The sequence below is a fragment of the Callithrix jacchus genome, chromosome 8 (genome assembly GCF_049354715.1).
Source record: "Callithrix jacchus isolate 240 chromosome 8, calJac240_pri, whole genome shotgun sequence".
Taxonomy (NCBI): Eukaryota; Metazoa; Chordata; class Mammalia; order Primates; family Cebidae; genus Callithrix; species Callithrix jacchus.
In genome coordinates, this window is record NC_133509.1 from 71,055,763 (window position 1) to 71,075,174 (window position 19,412).

At 38.5% G+C, this 19,412-nt stretch overlaps 1 protein-coding gene across 9 annotated transcripts in view; it reads right to left on the bottom strand.

Annotated features, from left to right (window-relative positions):
- Positions 1-15,561: 15,561 nt before the first annotated feature.
- The window catches only part of NKX2-1 (NK2 homeobox 1), a 46,265-nt gene continuing 42,414 nt past the window's right edge, over positions 15,562-19,412 (bottom strand). For 2 of the 9 annotated variants that reach the window (XR_004729837.3, XR_004729838.3), the window contains 2 exons: positions 19,150-19,199; positions 15,562-18,617 (listed from right to left, as the gene is read on the bottom strand). The gene's annotated coding sequence lies outside the window, so the exon portion shown is untranslated. The remainder of the gene's footprint in view (positions 18,618-19,149; positions 19,200-19,412) is intronic. The other 7 variants (XR_004729844.3, XR_004729845.3, XR_004729848.3 and 4 more) reach the window with 6 other exon arrangements.

A 19,412-nucleotide genomic window follows, 5' to 3' on the forward strand; every position in this document is an offset into this window, starting at 1 on the left:
TTTAGAAAACTGTATTTTAGCAAATTAAGTGACTTGGAGTTAAACAACATGATTTCTGCCCTCATGTAGTTTATAAGCAGTGGGGATAAGGGCATTAACTCAGGAATCACATTTGGCAGGTTTATTGTGCCATCAGGGCATAGCCTGGAGGAACTGACCTCATTAGGGAGGACAGATCTGGAAGAGTAAAGTTAACTGGGCAAAGCTGGAAGACAGTGACCTTCTAGGAAGAAAGAGAAGCTTAAGCAAGGCCCAAGTCCTAAAACATAGTACAAACAAAGAAGTTTTCTACAACTACAGAATGAATGAATGATTGGTTGTCAAACACTTAAGATACTTTGACTACTCCTTCACAAGACAGTCCTCCTTGAAGCTAAGGGGTGCCACCTCATTCAGAGTGTGCCTGGAAGCCTTCCCAGCTAAGACCAGCAGAGGACACATCAGAGTGTCATCTCACCCACCCTCAGTCCTGCCTAAAACTTATCCTAGAAGTAGATGTTGAAGGAGTATAGGAAATTTTGGGCAGTAGCCATAGACATGGTCAACCGTTGCTAGCTCTTCAAAAACAAGCATTCCTGGAGAATAATATGATTGATTAGGCTTTATACCCTGGGGTGGTGGCATGGGCCTGTAGTCCCAGCTACTTTGGAGGCTGAAACAGGAAGCTCCCTTGAGCCCAGGAGGTCTAGGCTGCAGTGAGCTATGATCACTCCACTGCACTCCAACCTGGGTGACAGAGTGAAACTCCATCTCTAAATAAATAAATAGATAGGTTTCACCTTAACCCCACAGAATGTCAGCTCTCCAAGGACTCACCTAACTCCAGGGCTGTTTTCTCAGCATTTACTTCTCTGATGAGGGACATGAGAATCTCTCTGGGTGTTATCCAAAACAGAGTCCAGGAACCCACCCCAAGCCCACGGCACCAGAACTTTGGGGGATAGGACCTAGGTAAATGCATTTTAACAACCTTCCCAGGTTATTTTACTCCCTAAATTTTGAGAACTGCTAGTATAAACGCTAAATAAATAAAACTTGAAGGGAATATTGTGGCAAGGTTTACCAGCTGTGTTATTACCTGTTTCTTTGACTGAATTATTCAGTTTTACTCCCTCCCTCATATTGGAAAATGTGTTTTGGAGCAAAGGTCGTCACTGTTCTTTCCGTTCCTCCCCCTACTTCCTCTAAGTATTAGGTATTATCTCCTAATACCTAGAAGTCCTCTCCAGGAGCTGGGTTCTGGGCTCCATGGGTCTGCGTGGATCTACCTTGCCCACACCAGGGTTTGGAGTATCCTGGGCCTCAGGTGGTTCAGAGGCATAGCTGGGCTAGGGCATCTAGGAGGTCTCCTCCTTCATGCCTGGGCCCTTCTTTCTGGTATAAGCCCATTTCTTGCTCATCTGGGTGAGTGTGCTATCCCTCAGGCATGGATAGAAATGCCTTCATTCTTTGTGGTCTATGGAACCAACCCCCGCCCCCCAAGCTGGCCCAGTCACCTTTTCCCTAACTGCCTCTCCCACACCATTCACCCTTCATAGCATTAGATAGACATGAGATTTTCTGACAGTTGTTTTTGGTTGAAAATGGTGTGTTTTGCTGGTCACCCCATGCATCATTGCCCATAAGCCACTGGAGTTGGTGAAGAAAACTTTGAAGTCAGAGAGATGGAAGAGCAAGGGCTAAGAGCTCAGATTCTGGGTTTGCACTGACCTGAGCCTGCACTGCTCTCTCCCAGAGTTGCCATAGAACCTGGGAAAGCCATCCAACCTCCGGGCTCAGTTTCCTCACCAGTCACGCGTGAGGTTTCCCTCCTGTGACTGTTGTGAGGACCAAATGAGACAATTTTTGTAAAGTCCTCGGTGCAGATCCTGCCACACAACTCTCGAAAAATATTAGGTAGCTTTTACTATTTTTTTTAAATAAATGACTTTTTCTGCCAGTTGACCCAGAATGCAAATAAACATTCATGAAAGATGCTAGGATTTGTTCGGGTTTGTCCACATTCAACAAGGTCTGGGGTGAGACTGCCACGATGTCACCCCAGATTGTACACCAATTTTGTTTTGCCATAGGAGGAGGGGAACTCTAGAACCTGGTCATTCCTCAAGGAAAGGAGCGTAACAGAAGCACAATTGAAACTTTCAGACTCTAAACAGCATGAAAAATCAGGTTCTATAAAGCATAAGCATCAGGAATAAATTGAAAAATGTTCAGATTTGTATTGTGGTTATTCAATACATAGAAATTGCTTTTTAAAATGTTTACAATTTTGAGGGAAGGAAAAGCCAAGTATAGAAAGGTCTTTGAAGCCCAGAACACTAGTCCAAATGGAAAGAACATGTGATAAGCTTCCTCTGCATACCTCCACAGCCTTCCTTGTGAAATATGCACCCAAAACTTGTTCTCATATCTTTCCAGAAATCCCACTTCAGAGATTTTACCAGAAAGCCATAAGTAAGAGAAATGTCATTTTCCCCTTAAGACAAGGAAGTGGCAAATCCTTCCCATTTAGAACACTATGCAGAATTTCAGGAGGTCAATATCAAAGATTCACAGCCCTTTGTAGCAGCCTATGGTTGTTTGATAAACATTTAAAAATAATTTAATTGCAGGATTCATTCCTTATGCAAGAGAAGACTGATTTCCCTCAATGGCACCATCTCTCAATGGTCCAGGATTAAAATAAATTGAATTTCTTGATTGTCTGTGAGTGAGCTCTCACTTTAATGTATACCTTTGTGGCTGTGACTTATTTTCTGATAAGAGAAACATCTCAACTGCCACATCTTGCATGTATTGAGAATAAACAGCAACTAAATTGTGGTGGAGGCACAACCTCAACTCTTCATTCACTTGACTAGATTTTACTGAGCACTTATTATGTGCCAGGACTCAGGCACTGAGGATACAGAAATAAATAGGAGCTTGACCTTGCCCTCACATGATACACAGTTTAGTGATGAAGATAGACTGTTTCCAGATAATTATAATACAGTGAGATATGTGTTCACAAAATTGGTCTGATTCCTCAGAACTTATTTTTGACAGCCTCGCCATAATTTTACCATTTTTCTATCTGGGGCACTTTCATCTCATTTAATCTAATTTAACCATGTGAAACAAGTATTATTGTCCCCAGTTTATAGATGGGGAAACTAAGGCTTAGCAAGATAAATAGCTTGTTCAAGGTCACAGAAATCCATCTCTGTGACATTCATGATTGAGGGCTGGTTGAAAAGAATTGTTAATCTATGTTTTGAATTGCTTGCACAGCAGCCCTGCAGCAAAGATCTCAGCTGAGTTGCCAACTAGTTTGTCATTGGTCCAGATAAATCCAAAGCACCAGAAATTGCCTGCTATCTGGAGACTTAGGAGAATATTAGAAAAACTCAATGCTGTATTCTAGAGAATGGATAAAGTCTCGTTCCTGGAATGTTTATATTTCCTTGGTTGTTTGGAGCTTTTCACCATATGTAATAACGGATCACTGACCAGCATTAAATTTTACCAATTTATTCATTCAAGAAGTATTTGTTGTACACTCACAAAGTGTGAGGCCCTGGAATCTGTGCAGACTTGAATCATATTCCTATGAAGCCAGTAGTCAAGCAGAGGGGTGATCAAGTGTACATAAATACAAGAGGAAGAAAGGTAAATTGTTCTTCTGGTTTAGGAGAGTAATTCCTTCCAGCTAGGACAGCAGAGAGAGCTTAATGAGGGAGAGAACATTTGACCTAGGTGTTGAAAGAGGAGAAGAAATTGGACAACCAGAGGCAGGAATGAAGCGAGGACTCCCAAAGTGAAGACCCATCCCAAGGGAAGGCAGGATGAGGAGAGCAAGAAGAGACAGGGAAAATGGTGAGTCATTCAGTTTGGATGAACTGCAATGAAGCCCATTCCTAGAGTTTCCTTGGGACAGAAAAAGTAAGGTTCTTTTTTGAAGAAGACACTCAACGCAGGAAGCAACCCCTATATAGATATTCTACTCAACTTTTGAAAGAGGAAGGTTATACCCAAGTAAATGTTCCAGGTGAGAATATTGTCATCTAATTTTGCAATAATGTAAAACTTTCAATGATACTGAGAATAATGGTTTAATGTATAACCAATTTTCACTACTTGTACCATCCCTTTTTAAATGAAGTATCCTTCAATCACCTGCTTACCTCTCAGGATGTGTTAAAGAGTTGTTAGATGACCAAAATGACCTGAAATATCTTGAAAAGAGTTATTGGCTGGGTGTATTGGGTCCCAGCACTTTGGGAGGCCTAGGTGGGTACCTCTTTTTAGCCCAGGAGTTTGATACCAGCCTGGCCAAAATGGTGAAACCCTGTCTCTACAAAAAATACAAAAATTACTGGGTGTGGTGGCACATGCCTCTAGTCCCAGCTACTCTATTCAGGAGACTGAAGTGGGATCCCTTGAGCCCAGGATGTTGAGGCTGCAGTGAGCCATGATCACGCCACTGTACTCCAGCCCGGGGCACAGGGCAAGACCCAGTCTCAAAGAAAAAGAAAAAAAAATTATCTAAGGCCTCATTCGTTAACAGCAGCAATATGAAAACACAGTTAACATTTCTTTCTGTGTTTTAACGTACCAATATCTTTATCCATACAGTTATTTATATGGCATTTACCTATACCTCACAAATATGTGGATGAAATTTTGCCCTTAGTCCACCACATTCTTCTCCCTTGGAAAGTTTCAAGAGGAATATTTCAGAAAGAAATAATTAGATAAATGTTATATCTCATGTTCTTTTATTTCACATATATAATTTAAAAAATTTATTCTTGTAGTCAACTACCTGGGTCTACTATAAATCACTTCAAATGTTAAAAATATGATTGATTGTGACTTGTTATTTGCCACATTGGAAAGAAATCATGAGGCATTAAAGTGGGACAGAAATCATACACAATTCTTTCTGGCCAGTGGCTATGCAATTTTCTGAAGATTTTGAGCATGATCATTAAGCAAAGACAGTAATAAAATGGCCCAGCACCCTCCCTGAGGCCTGATGTGAAGTTCAGCTGATAAGCCTTGCTTATTGAGCAATGAAAGGCTAGTATCTGCTTGCAATGTGAGAACATCACTTTACCCAGATTAGATTAGCAGTGACTAACTGGGGTTTTTTCCAATTTTTGTAGAAACACAGGTTGGATTTAACAATGAGTTTCATCATTTGATAATGGGTACCTTCATTATAGCATTTGGCAGAGGAATTTTTTGCATCACTCAATGGTAGAAAAAAAATTAGTTTGAGTAAAACGTTGTATATGCTTAGCTTTTAAGTAAAATGAAAATTAGGGTAGACAAATTAATTTTGTGAAAAAAACTAAAAATGTAAGTTTAGAGATAAAAAAAATTCTTGGGCTAGAAAAGTTGCCTAGGGATTTTTAAAAATTCTTGAAATTTAAGATACGATGCAGAATATGTGTAATTAGAATATGTAAGTAAAATGTGCGAGGGACTAGAATAAAAAGAGAATTTGAAAATGTAGAAAGAGAAAACATAAGAAACTGACTAAAGTGATTACATCTTGTAGGATAACTGGGGACTAGTAGAACTAGGAACTAGTGGTGGCCAGTGGACAAAAGGAACTCTTAAAAAACTGAATAGTTCACCTTCAAATTCTTTTAAATTAAAAATAACTTTCAAGGCATTAGTCAAATGTTCCCAGTATTTGGCCTTTTTAATTATTATTTACTATGTGATTATCTAAAATCAATTTTCAGAAGTTGTTGGATGATAAATGAAAAATTAAACGCACAAAACCTTGTGAGAAAGCTATTGGAATGGGGTGGGCCGAGGGAGACTTTTTAAAAAGTATTTATTTACTATAAATTTTTTACTCACCCCTTTTTTATATTCCACATTCTAAGCCTCATAGTCTCTCTGCAGATTTCATAATTTCAGTTTTACCCAACTCATCTACCTTATAATTATGAATATATGGACATAATTAACTGAATCACTTAGAGAGAGAAAAAAATACCCTACTTAAGGCTAATTAGATGGATCATGAATGCCTGGAAGACTGCATTTCAATAAGGTAAAAAACTTTTGATAAAAATTTAATGAAGTTTCCAATTGACCACAGAGAATATTGATAAGCCTTCACTCCATGCAAATTATTAAATTGTATTGATTTATAATCCCAAACTCTAAACACTGCTGTTGCCTCCAGAGGAGACCTGATTGCACTTACATGTCACAGTCATAAAAAACATGGTGCACTAATTGGGAGTCTCCCGCCATCTGCACACTTGCTTCCAGGCGCACATGAAATGATCAATGGGAAAGCAGGTCAATCCAGGCAGACTGTGAGTGAAATTAAAATAATAAAATGTCTAAACATTTAGCTGCAAATAGGAAATCTTTATACTCACCCACACCCTATTCTGTAGCATAAAGCTAAGGCACAATTATTCATATACCTCAAGTAATTTGCAGGCTCCATACAAAATCTCATTTAAAATAAGAAATTGCTATTTCTGCACATTTATTCTACCAAATGCCAGCTAATTGCTGCAATGGCCATTATAAAGAATAATTTTCGCTTAGTGAAAAAAAAAAAGGAATGAAGAGAACATTTTCTGGTTTTGTTCCACTGCGAAGGCTCTATTCAGTGAATACTGAATGCACAGCGTTTCACTGCTACATTTATTATGCTGAGAGGTCAAGTATTACACAGCATCTTGTATTACGCTTTGCATGCTAAGTATTTCACTTCACAAATTGACCCTCCGGTGTACTTACTACATAATGCTTTAAAAACCCAGCTAAAACGCAGGACAATTAGCAATACTTTCACTCCCAGTTAACAATGGGAACACCAATGTAGGTGATTGCATTTACAGTGTAGCTTTCTTCACAAAACATTTTTGACACATTAAGGTACTTTGGAATTGTGCAGTACCAGTCCTCTCTTGTGAATGGCTTTCCAGCATTTGCAGAGAGAAACAGTTACTGTATGTTAGAGCTTAATTGAAAAGAATTCAGCCATGGCCTATGAAGCACCAATTAGGGTGATATTATATCATAAAAAGCTGTAATATCCATTTTCAGACTTGTGCATCAGCCAATACAAAGTAGGACACAATTAAAAAGGTATACAGTTTAAACTCTTGAAACTGTTAAATTTAATTAGGAGTTCAGTATGAGAAAAAAAAAAAGTGTTGTGAGGGCGGTGCACGGTGATAGTGGCAGAGGAAAGGAAGTTCTCTGTAGGGCTGGAAGACCAGCAGGAATTAGCAGCCCAAGAGGACTACATAAGTTGGTCCTTCCTTAAACCACCTTTAGTTAATGTAAGTGTGGGGTGTTTACTTTGCCCAGAGAATAGTTTCTGAGGTCAGATGAATATTCATGCAAGTTAGAAAGTGCTGCTTTCCAGTAATTCTGTTATCTGCTGACATCTGAAAGGAAATAATGCAGAACCTGCTCTGGACCAGGGAAGAGAGAGCATGATTGAAGATCTCTTGCCCACACAGTTCAAACACAATTAAAAGGGAGTTAAGTACATTGCTTTTCATGAAGAAAGACAGAGATAATTGTGAAATAAAATGGACATGGCCAGATTGGTGTAAGTGTCTTTGCAGGCTCGGCTGTGAAAGTAATATTTAAATACTGGAACCTGCATGAAATCCCACTTTGAGGTGACAGCCGGCAGGTAATTATCAGTAAAACAACATTATCAAAGATCTCGTGCATAGCATGTTTGACTGACTAGAGTGCTTCTCCTTACAAATCCCGCTAATATCCATTTCAATCTGCTTTAATATGTTCACAAGTTGGGGCTTATTTTGAATTCCACTGGGTAAATGAGGACAGCACACTTTGAATTTACATACTATACACATTCCTTTCATTTATAAAGGGTTTCTAGAGTATTTCTAAAGGAAACTACTAACCCAGAATAAAAAAAAATGTTGTCACTATAACTAGAATGGAAATAAAAAGCTCACTTAATCTATTCTATTTCTTCCATTTGAAGTTATATGACAGATCTATAAAAACAATCTGTATTATGTTTGAAAAAGAAAAAATATTTTAATAATTTACCACATTATCACAATGCAATTTTCTAAGGGGATTTTTTTTTTTAAGTCTCTGAAAAATGTGGTTGGAAAACTTCTCATTTCTGATCTGAGAAGATCTTTCTTCAGTCTGTAAGTTTATTCCAGGCCTTTTAAAATTTCCACCTCTTTCCAGTCCAGCAAAGAAACAGAGCTGAAGTGATATGTGATTGATTAGATAAATCTGAGTTTTGAATGATTTAAAACCAGACACTTCATGTCCCTTTCTTTCTCAGCCAACTCCTCACAACCTTTAAAATGTGAAACAGAAAGATGTATCTCATTGAAGATTCTAGGAGGCCCCACTCTCAAACCCACTGTCAGTGCCAGATAATTCAGAAGACACAGTCATTACCTTGGCACACTATCTGACACCCACCTTTGGTTTCCAATGCCTTAAATTAATTTAAGGTATTAATAAAATTGTAATAGATACCATGAACATCTGCAGGAAGATTGCATTAAATTGTAAAGGCTGTTTTTGTTTCACTGGTTGGACATAAAACAAGAGGCATATTTGTACTGGGAGATTCTGCCTCTGAAAACTGGGTCAGTTAGCAGATCCTAAGGTGGGAGTGGCATAAAAATGTTTTTTCTTTTAATGAAAATGGAGCCAAAATGATGAATGTGATTAACATAAGAGGGATTTCAAGGGATATGAATGTGAAAGGTTTTAGATAATGCTCAAGCAATTGCATAGAAATTATACATTGAAGAATATAGATTCTAGACTTTGCTGTCCAATCCCTTTTCTTTTATCCTTCTTCCTAAGTGAACAAGATGGGGGAGGGTCAGTTTACAACTTTAAAAAGCAATTCAGTAGCTTGTTGTGTTAAGATTCTTCCTAGGCAACAAGATATTTTGCAACTGTTTTCCTAAGTTCTTCTACTAGTGGTATTTCTGGGATTCTCACCCAATGAGGGGGCCAAGAGGATTAATTAGCTTGTGTGGTCTGTAACTGATTTGATGATGAAAATTGCTGCTGAGGCATCAAAGACCTATTTTTATTCTTTTCTGCAGGAATAGAAATGTCTTTTCCTCAACTAACTGGTTCTAGCAAAACGCTATCAAATGACTTAGTTATCAGTACCCTGCTTTGGCCTTCATTGTAGTATTTTGTCTTCTTTGTACCTAGCACTCACTATACCCAACTGCTGAAGAAATGCAATAGTCCTTCCTTATTCTTGGCTTAGCTTTTTGTAGTTTCAGTTACCCATGATCAACCATGGTCCAAAAATATTAAATGAAAAATTCCAGAAATAAATAATTTCTAAGTTTTAAGTTGTGAGCCATTCTGGGTGGTGTAATGAAATCTTGTATTGTTCTGCTTGGAACATGAATCACCCCTTTGTCCACCCTATCCATACTGTAAAAACTACCTACCTGTTGGTCACTTATTAGTCAACTGAGTTATCACATGGAAAAAACATAATATATGCAGGGCTTAGTACTCTCTGTAGTGTCCGGCATCCATGGGAGGTCTTAGAACATATTCCCCATAGATAAGGGGAGGCACTGTAATTAAATTTTCATTTACTGTAAATCCCCTATTTGGGTCACCTATTGCTATGCATTCTGAACCAATAGGAAACACAAATCTGGTGAACCGGACAATGCAGTTATTTAGCTCCAGAGATATTAGCCATGTAGAAATGTGATTTTAGGGTTGTAAGATCTTAGAGTTTTTTCAAGAGAAGCCAGAAGTAAGTGTGTGAGTGTTAGAGAGTATGTGTGTGAGTGTGAATATGTGTGAGTGTGTGTGTGTGTGTTTCCCTGAGTTTTAAAATACTGTCATTAAAATAAAACATGTGGCCACGTACTGTGGCTCACGCCTGTAATCCCAGCACTTTGGGAGGCTGAGGTGAGTGGATCATGAGGTCAGGAGTTTGAGATCAGCCTGGCTAACATGGTGAAACCCCGCCTTTACTCAAAATACAAAAATTAGCTGGGCATGGTGGCACACGCTATAATCCCAGCTACTGGAGAGGCTGAGGCAGAGAGTTACTTAAACTTGGGAGGCAGAGGTTGCAGTGAGCTGAGATTGCCCCACTGCACTCCATGCTGGGTGACAGAGTGAGACTGTGTCATAAATAAATAAATAACATGTATGGTCCAGATTTGGCCCACAGGCCACTAGTTTGCAATTCCTAATATAAATCTTTATCTTCAAGTGTGTTTTAAGTTTCTTTCCTTACATTCATGGACTTTCATTTTAGCAAGGTGAAATGGCTTGCATTTAGCAGGAATTAAATTTTTAACTATAGTATAGAGCAATGTTGAGCAGGCAGGGCAGATATTTCTTTTGGTACATGTAGCTTCTTAACCATCTGAAATTAAACCATATGGCAGGACGGTCCTGTCTCAAGACACAAGAGTAGCTTTATTATTGTTGTTATTCTATTATAATTTTAATTATATTGGCCAATATTTATTGACACGTAAGTTGATTTGTGTCTTTGGATACACGTTTTATGTGTGTCATCTGAAATAAGTCTCACGGCATTCTCATCAGTCAGAATGAGCTGGGTGATACTGCAGTAACAAATCACTCACAGTCTCTGTGGCTTAACACAGCAAAGTTGATTGCTTGCTGCTTCTGTGTGTCCAACATGGGTAATCAGGGTGGCTCTGCTCATCTTTGTAACTCATAAACCCAAGCTGAAAGTTTTATCTCAACAAGTGCTTCTGTCATCCCCAAGATAAGAAACGAGAAGGAGGTAAATCACATACTGGTGCTAAAGCTTCTGGCCAGGAGAAACACACGTAACTTCTGTTCACATTCATTGACCCTAACATTTACTTAAAGGAACAAATGCCTGAAAATACCATTTTTAAGTAGAAGAAAAAAAAAATAGTTAGGAAGGACATGCTTTACCACATATTGGAAGATATAATAAAGGCTCTAAAAACAAATCAGATATTTGCAGAGGAATAAACAAATCAGTGGAACAGTACATAGAACCCAGAAATAGATCTTAATATATATGAGGATTTAATACATGATGAAAACAATAGTTCAATTCAGTAAAAAAGGTGATTGCTTTTAAATAGTATAGAAAAACAAAGTTGAACTCATATACAAAAATAATTTCAGATGGATTAAAAACTTAGACATAAAAATAAGAGAATAGAAGTTTTTTAAGAATGTACATATATGGGGACGTCTCCATAAATAAGACAGTAAACCTAGAAGCTGTTAAATATATATATATATACACATATATATAAAAGAATCAGGCTTGCCCAACCTGCACCCTGTGGCCACATGCAGCTCAGGACAACTTTGAATTTGGCCCAACACAAATTCATAAACTTTCCTAAAACATTATGAGATTTCTTTTGCAATTTTTTTAAAGCTCACTAGCTATCATTAGCATTACTGTATTTTCTGTGTGGCCCAAGACAATTCTTCTTCCAGTGTGGCCAGAAGAAGCCAAAAGATTGGACACTCCTCACAGATTTAGATATATTAAAATAAATGTGTTTCACATAAGAATGAAAACCAGACAAGTAATAAATTAAAAATATTTTAACACAGATGGGAAATACAATATTAATATATGAGTTTTTCCAACATACAGCCCAAAATAAAAAGAAAACAACTCACAGAGGAGCAAAACCAGGTGACCTACAAAATTGTGAAAAGGTGTCTAAATTCCCCATAATTAGAAAAATGGAAAATAGGCCGGACGCGGTGGCTCATGCCTATAATCCCAGCACTTTGGGGGGTCAGGCGGGTGGATCACGAGGTCAAGAGATCGAGACCATCCTGGTCAACAAGGTGAAAGCCCGTCCGTCTCTACTAAAAATACAAAAATTAACTGGGCATGGTGGTGCACGCCTGTAGTCCTAGCTACTCGGGAGGCTGAGGCAGGAGAATTGCTTGAACCCAGGAGGCAGAGGTTGCAGTGAGCTGAGATCATGCCATTGCACTCCAGTCTGGGTAACAACAGCGAAACTCTGTCTCAAAAAAAAAAAAAAAAAAAGGAAAATAAATTACAATGAGGTTTAAACTCATCAGTCTGGTAAAAATATCAGTGTGAGGATATCCATTTTGGTATGGCTGCTGGAGGAAAATGGTGTTCTCATTGCTGGTGGAAATAAGAATTATTACAATCCTTTTTGGAAAACAATTGGGCAACGTTTATTTTGTTATCATTATTCATTTGTTTAGACATAGGGTCTCACTCTATTGCCTGGGCTGGAGTGCAGTGGTATAATCATAGCTCACTACAGCCTTGACCTCCTGTGCTCAAGTGATCCTCCCTCCTCAGCCTCCCAAGTAGCTGGGATTACAGGCATGTGCCACCATGCCTGGCTATGGGCAACATTTATTAAAATTCAATATCCATATATCTTTGACTCAGAATTTACACTTCAGAAAATCTATCTTATAAAAATAAAAGTCCCAGTACACAGGGACACATGAGCAAGGGAGTTAATCTGAGCATTATTCAATGTAGCAGAAAACTGGAAACAAAGTAAATCGTATACATCCATCCAATAAATGAAGTAGAACTGTATTTCCTTGTGAAAATGAAAAATTTAGGAAAAAGATGTATAATATGACTCTGTTTTTCTAAAAAAATAAAGGCCCCAAAAATCTATGTATGTAGATTTTTTTGTACATATATATGCTTAGATAGGATTATATGAGCATGGATTTTTAAAATACTTGAAGATACATGCTAATTTTGTAGCATGGGTTATGGCAGGGGTGGGGCAGCAGGAAAGGAGATGGGGAGGGAGGAGGTTTAACAAAAGGAAAAAGTTCTCATGTGCGTGTGCACGTACACACACACACACACACACACACACCCCTACCCACCCACCCACCCACCCTACTTCTATGCTATAATCCCATTTATTCACGAATCCAGTGCTCACTTGACTGTGATTTAGGCTTTAGATTGATGAAGGTCAATTGCTTATCCCAGCAAACACTAGGTTGTTAACTACCTGATGCCAGGTGCCTCCCAGAGGTAGATGGCATCCATGTAGGCAGGTGAAGCTTCTCAGTGCTCATGAAATGGTACCAGTTTGGCTGTATATTTGTTGCATCTCCAAAGTTTATGGCTCAGCAACGAACCAGACTCACTCTGTCTCTACTCATCAGATTCTTGTCAGAGAAAATAACCTCAGACTCCCCATTAGCCACATGGGCAGAAAGCTATGCCAGTTGGCTATCTTCAGATAGGAGAATGGCTTCATCATAGTTGCTCTTAGCTAATATTTTAGTAATGTTAGTTTAACTTAGGTTTTCTTCTAATTGATAGGTCTGGCAAACCTATCTGGGCAAAGGAAAGGAAGAAACCACTTGTTTTACAGCAAAGTAGACTCGAGAAAGCTGTTGAACCTGCTTGCAGCCTGAAGGTTTTAAATAAAGAATAGCCTTGCTGTAGCTACTAAGGAATTACTCTTCTTTAATCATGGACTTTACTACCCCTGCAGACCATTTTCAGCCTCTATTCAACTACATTGTAAGCACAGGGACCTTAACCAATGAAGAAAATCATTTTCAAAAGTTTGAAGTTTCCATTCTTCGTGTAGATCGTTGGGTGTCTCCCAAGGCTGCCCAAGGTTCCAAAGTAGTGCACAAGCCAGGGCAGGAGTTCATGGCTTTCTGATTTCTATCACTTAGCCTTTGCTATGGACCTAGACTTCACAGCTATGCTAGTGAGACAGAGAGAACAGGTGGCTAAGTCTAGTGCCAGCCCTGTGGTGCACACTCTGACTTGAGGCAAGTCACTTTTGCTCTCTGCAGCCCAATGTTTTCTATGAACACTCCAATATAGATCTCAGGGAACCCTTTTCTTTTGTTTAATAGTACTTATACAGTTTGTAATTATATGCTCATGTGTATGATTGTCTAATTGCCTGTCTTCTCCACTAAAGCATAATCTCTATACAGATAGGGACAATATACTGTATTCCTAACACCTAACATGATGGCTGGCACATATTCAAATTCGATAAAAATTTATCAATTTAATGAGTAAATAAACATATAAAATGAGTAAGATGACTTCAGAGTATCCTGCCAGCTCTAATAGCATATCATTCTCTAAATGCAAAAAGCTTTTATTTTTAAAATTAAGTCATAAGTATTCCTTTGCCCAAACATCATTGAGTAGATTAAGTGCCTAAGTGAACATGGCTCTGCTCTACACAGTTACTCTGGAAAAAAAAACCCAAAAAACTGAACCTATTAAACACAGTTTCTGCTATGTTTTGTTTGGTTCCACCAAGTCTCATTTTGAAAGCTGACTTCCAGTGTTGGAGGTGGGGCCTGGTATGAGGTGTTGGATCATGGGGTTGAATCCGTCATGAATGGTTCGATGCCATCCTCACAGTAAACAGCAAGTTCCCACTCTTAGATCCCATGGGAGTTGCCCTGAGAGCTAATTGTTAAAAAGAGCCTAACACCTTCCCCATCTCTCTTATTTCTTCTCTCTTGACATGTGGTCTCTGTGTGCTGGCTCCTCCTCTTCTTCTGCCATTTACCAGATACAGATGCTGGTGTCATGCCTGCAGAATTGTGAACCAAATAAACCTATTTTCTTCATAAATTACCCAGCTTCAGGGATACTTTAAAGCAACACAAATGAACTAAAACAGTCCCGTATATCTGAAAGTGTCATAAGCTGCCATTTCACCCATAGCTTTGCCTCTTAGATAAACTACCATTTGCGCAAGATAGGTGTTCGTTGTGTGTCCTAAAAGATTTTCAGTCTCCCTTGCTGTGGTGTTCCTGGATCTTGAAATCGTAACAGTCACTGAAACACAGAAGGAAGAAAACTTAGAATTATCTAGTCCAGTGATTTTCAAACTGCATTTTAGCAGAGGAACCCTATTTTGCAAAAAGAAATTTTATATAGAAGCCCAATATTTTCATTCCTAAATGTATGTTATATAAATAGATACCGTTTGGAGAGAGGGAAGGAAGGAAGAGGGGGGAAAGACAGGCAGGAAGAAAGAAAGGATGTACCCTTGTTGATGTGAGAAAGGAAACTGCACAGCCCCCCGCCCCGCCACTCCCACTGCAGGCTTTGTCTCAACCTCCCTGTTGGGTCATATTCCCTTTGCTACCCTCTTCACCTGCCCTGCCTGCCCCATAGTGCCCTGTAATGCACCACTGAGACTAGTAGCCTATGAACAAGTTGAAAACCACCAGTTTGACTATTTCCTTTTAACAAGAGGAAACTAAGACTCGATGACTGAATCATATTGTTCTTTAGTATTTCAAATCCTTCCTGCAAAAAGCAAACTGTCTTCTTTTGTTTTTTATTAGATTATTCTGTACAGCCTTCCCTGAAGTAATCTCATACAAGTCAGATTATCAGTGTTATACTGAACACTGATAATCTTCTTATACTTAACACTATACTCTTCTTATAGTTAAACCATCATCATTTAACTTTATTCATATAATTTTATTTCAACAAAATTATTTTTGAAAATATAAAAATTTCATAAGCACTGCTTTCCTGTTAGATACAAAGTTTATTTTTAAAATCAACAATTATATTGACTTTTACCATCACATGTCTAAATTTTACTCGTGTTTATTATGAAGACACAAAGGTGTATTAAAAGAGGATATCATTATACATCGTCAAATAAAGCAAAGGTTCCCTTATCCAAATAGAGAGAATTTATATGTGATTACTTCATATGAAGCAAAAGCTATGTCTACCACAGAACAGACATGCAGTTATTGATCTAGAATTGGCATGATTACAAACTACTCTGCAATTCTTCCTCTTGCCAATTAAGGTGTCTCTCTTGAACTGATTGAAAGTTGTTTGATAAGTATACTTTTTTCAAGATGGTGTGCTCAGTTGGGGGTCTTTTTATTAAACTGAAATTCTCTCATTAGCTTTGACTAGCACCAGCTGCTGTATAAATTCTGTGTTGGTGTAGACCCCCATTGGTGTTCCAGATATCGCAGGTGAATCTCTTTCTGCCTCCAAAATCCTCAGTCATGCAGTATGAATAATTAACATCTGATAATGCAGAACAAAAAGGACTTTTATTAGAAGACATCACAACTCCACCTTAACTCCTCAGAACAGTGAACCAAATAGGACTTTAGTTGTTTAAAAAAAACCCTGTTTCAAAATATCTCTATATTATATTTTTGCCTATACCTGATCAGAAATGTTAACATTAAGACACGGATTAAATGTTTTAGTCTTATAGCAAAATTAAAGACAGAGTTCAAGCTGCAGCACATTTTAACTAATGTTTTTCTCAATGTTCTAATTCCAGATAAATTCAAAGCATTTTGCACTCATGTCTGCCATGATTATTCTTTCTTCTAAATAGTTCACAGTCCATCACTTTTAAGAAAACCTTTCCTATTCATGAATCAAATATTATTTCTACAAGATGTATAAGTACAGCACAAAAAAGTTAAATGAAATGTCTTTATAGAGTTGAACTTAAAAACATCTACCTTGTGTGGGAGATTAGCCATGCAGGACTTTTCCTTAATGTATTTGACAAGTTTTAGCAGATAAATTTTTAAACTTGTCTATCTGCTAAAACCTGTCAAATACATTAAGGACATGATAAACTTGAACCCATGAAACAATGCAATACATTAAGATAAAACATGCCATAATAGCATAGTGGCTAAGAGCAAAACATTCTGGAGATCAACTTCTGAGCATCAGTTTCTCCTTCTGTAAATGAAGATAATATTAATATCAGGCTTATGACATTACTTGAAACACTAAGAGATCATGCATATGATAATTAGCATAGCACAGTGTACTCATTCTCTATTTCTGCATAACTAATTACTGCATACTTTGCATACGTTGTGGCTCAAAATAACTATTTATTATCTTACAGTTTCTAGGTAAGGGCATGGCTTAAATGGGCCCTCTGCTTAGAGTCTTGCAACACTGCAATCAAGGTATCACCTGGGCTGTGTACTCATCTGGAGACCTGACTGAGGAAGAAACCCCTTTTAAGCTCACTCAGGTTATTGGCAGAATTCATTTCCATGCAGCTCTAAGACCAGGGATCCAGGCTTCTTTCTGACTGCTAGCTGGAGTCTGTCCAAGGTTCCTCACCAGGAGAGCTTCCTCAGCATGACTGCTTACTTCATCAAGCCAACAAGGAGAGTGTCTAGAGTGACTCTACTAGCAAGACAGAGGCTTATGTTATGTAACACAATCACAGGAAGAAATCTCACCACTTTTGTCATATTCTGTTGGTTAAAAGCAAGTCCCAGGTCCTGCCTACACACAAGAGTGAACACACTAGGAAGCAAGGATCACTGTTGGTCACCCTAGAGTTTGTGTGCCAAATATAGTAAATGAATGGATAAATGGAAGTGTGAATGAGTGAATAACGAAATGAGTAAGAGAATGAGTGAAGTTGGGTGTGATTTATAAGCCCCATGGACAACAGAAAACATGAGAAATAGTTCTAAATACAGGATAAATAAGTAGGTAATAGGCTCTAAGGTAACTACTCAATTGAAGTCATAACACAAGCATCAAACTTTTGTGAAAATAATGCATTGAATAGTTATGGGGCCTCGGCTATAAGGCCCAGAGAATGTCAGAGTAAAATCTCAGGGATGGTGGGAAATAGAGACCCAAAAGAATATATAGGGCTTTTAGTCTCACCTTAAAGTGATAATTTTCTTACAAGTGGAGCAAATGAAGACATTGGAAATTAAATAAAATAGTCAAATATAATTACATAAATTTCTAACTTCTAAGTAAGAGAAGCAATTAACAGTAAATACAAAAAAAGTTAACACAAATGAAAAATAGAATTATCAGCACCAAGTATATGAAAATTTATTCAAACATACATGTGAACACTAACAATATTCCCAATGGATAAATGGGAAAAGGACATGATTATATGATTTATGGACAGGAAGTATGAATAGTAAATTTTAAAAACAGTTTAATATGAATAGGGCAAAAGCCTCACAGAGAAAAAACCTTTAAGTACCAATCCAATCCATCTTATTTTATCAGCTGATTACTTTAAGATGAGAGGGTAAACAGTAAAATGAATTGCATTAGTATTATTCACCAAAACACCTGGCATAAGTTATAACTCACCCTGGATGGATGGATATTCAATAATAATTAACTCTCAGTAGTCAGTGGTAGGAGAGCTAGTATGGATAACTGCAGTCGCCAAATCATCAAATGATGATAGGACCACATTAACGCAAGGCAGCTAACATGGGGGCAAAAAGCTATTTAGAACTCTTTCAGTTTTACTTCTATCACTTTGGTAGCTGGAATACAGTAAACAGACCCCGGAAGAACGAGAAAACTCGGCAAACAGGCTGGATACTCCACAGGAAGAGAATCTGCCTACGAATGAAGTCAGCATCGCTACTTTGATGAACATTCTGATGGCGACACCTTGGCCTCGGATGACCTCTTTCTTGATGACAGCGTCGTGGGATGCAGCAGGGCTGTATGGACTGTTCCTGGACTTGGCACATAAACAGCGACACAGGTGGGTATCCGCTTTTCCCTCTCCCTCAGGCCTGTTCTGGGTAGACAGGGAAAATCAGTTTTGGTGCTAGTGATGGTATGCCCAATATGTTTGTGTATGTGTGTCCTCAGGTCTCTTAAGGAGTAAGTTATGGCATGCCTCTCGTCATGGCCAGGGATGGAAGGACCAACAATTAAATGAATAATAGTAAACACTCACTAAGTATTTGTTGTGGTTATTAATGTTGTTTTTACCTTCAGTGGGAAGGAGGCAAATCAAGATGAGTTTTTTCCTGGAATCTAGATGGGTTCTCTTGTGGTGTAAGAGAGGTGGGAGGAGGAGGCCCACAGGGGAGCCCAGCACCTGAAGATGATGATGGACAGCAGCAGGTGGTATCTGGGAGGTCTGGGTTTTTTAACACAACTCCAGACTGACTCACTGAGGGAGATCCAGTAAGCTCTTAAAACTAGTGCCACCTACCACCCCCACAGATTAAGGTCAGGATTCGTTAGGGACCTGAGGCAAGGCTAGGGGACAGAAGAGAGAGTCGAGAGAAATGGGGGAGAAGGTTGGAGAGCCAAGTGAGTACCTTTCTGTGGTCACAGAACTTTTCTAAGAGCAGCCATTTCTTATTATGCTCTGGAAGAGAGGAGGAAATGCATAACAACAGAGACCCTCATAGAGAATGAGCAGATCACACATTTGTTCCTTCCATTTGTCCAGGTAATATGTCTCAGCTGGTCCTCACTTGTCTGCTCCCTTCCCCATTTATAAAACAAATGTACTTTGGTCCTAATATTTGAAGTGCAGTTACCCTAAACTCACTTGGAGGTCTATCCGTGGGGCATTTTC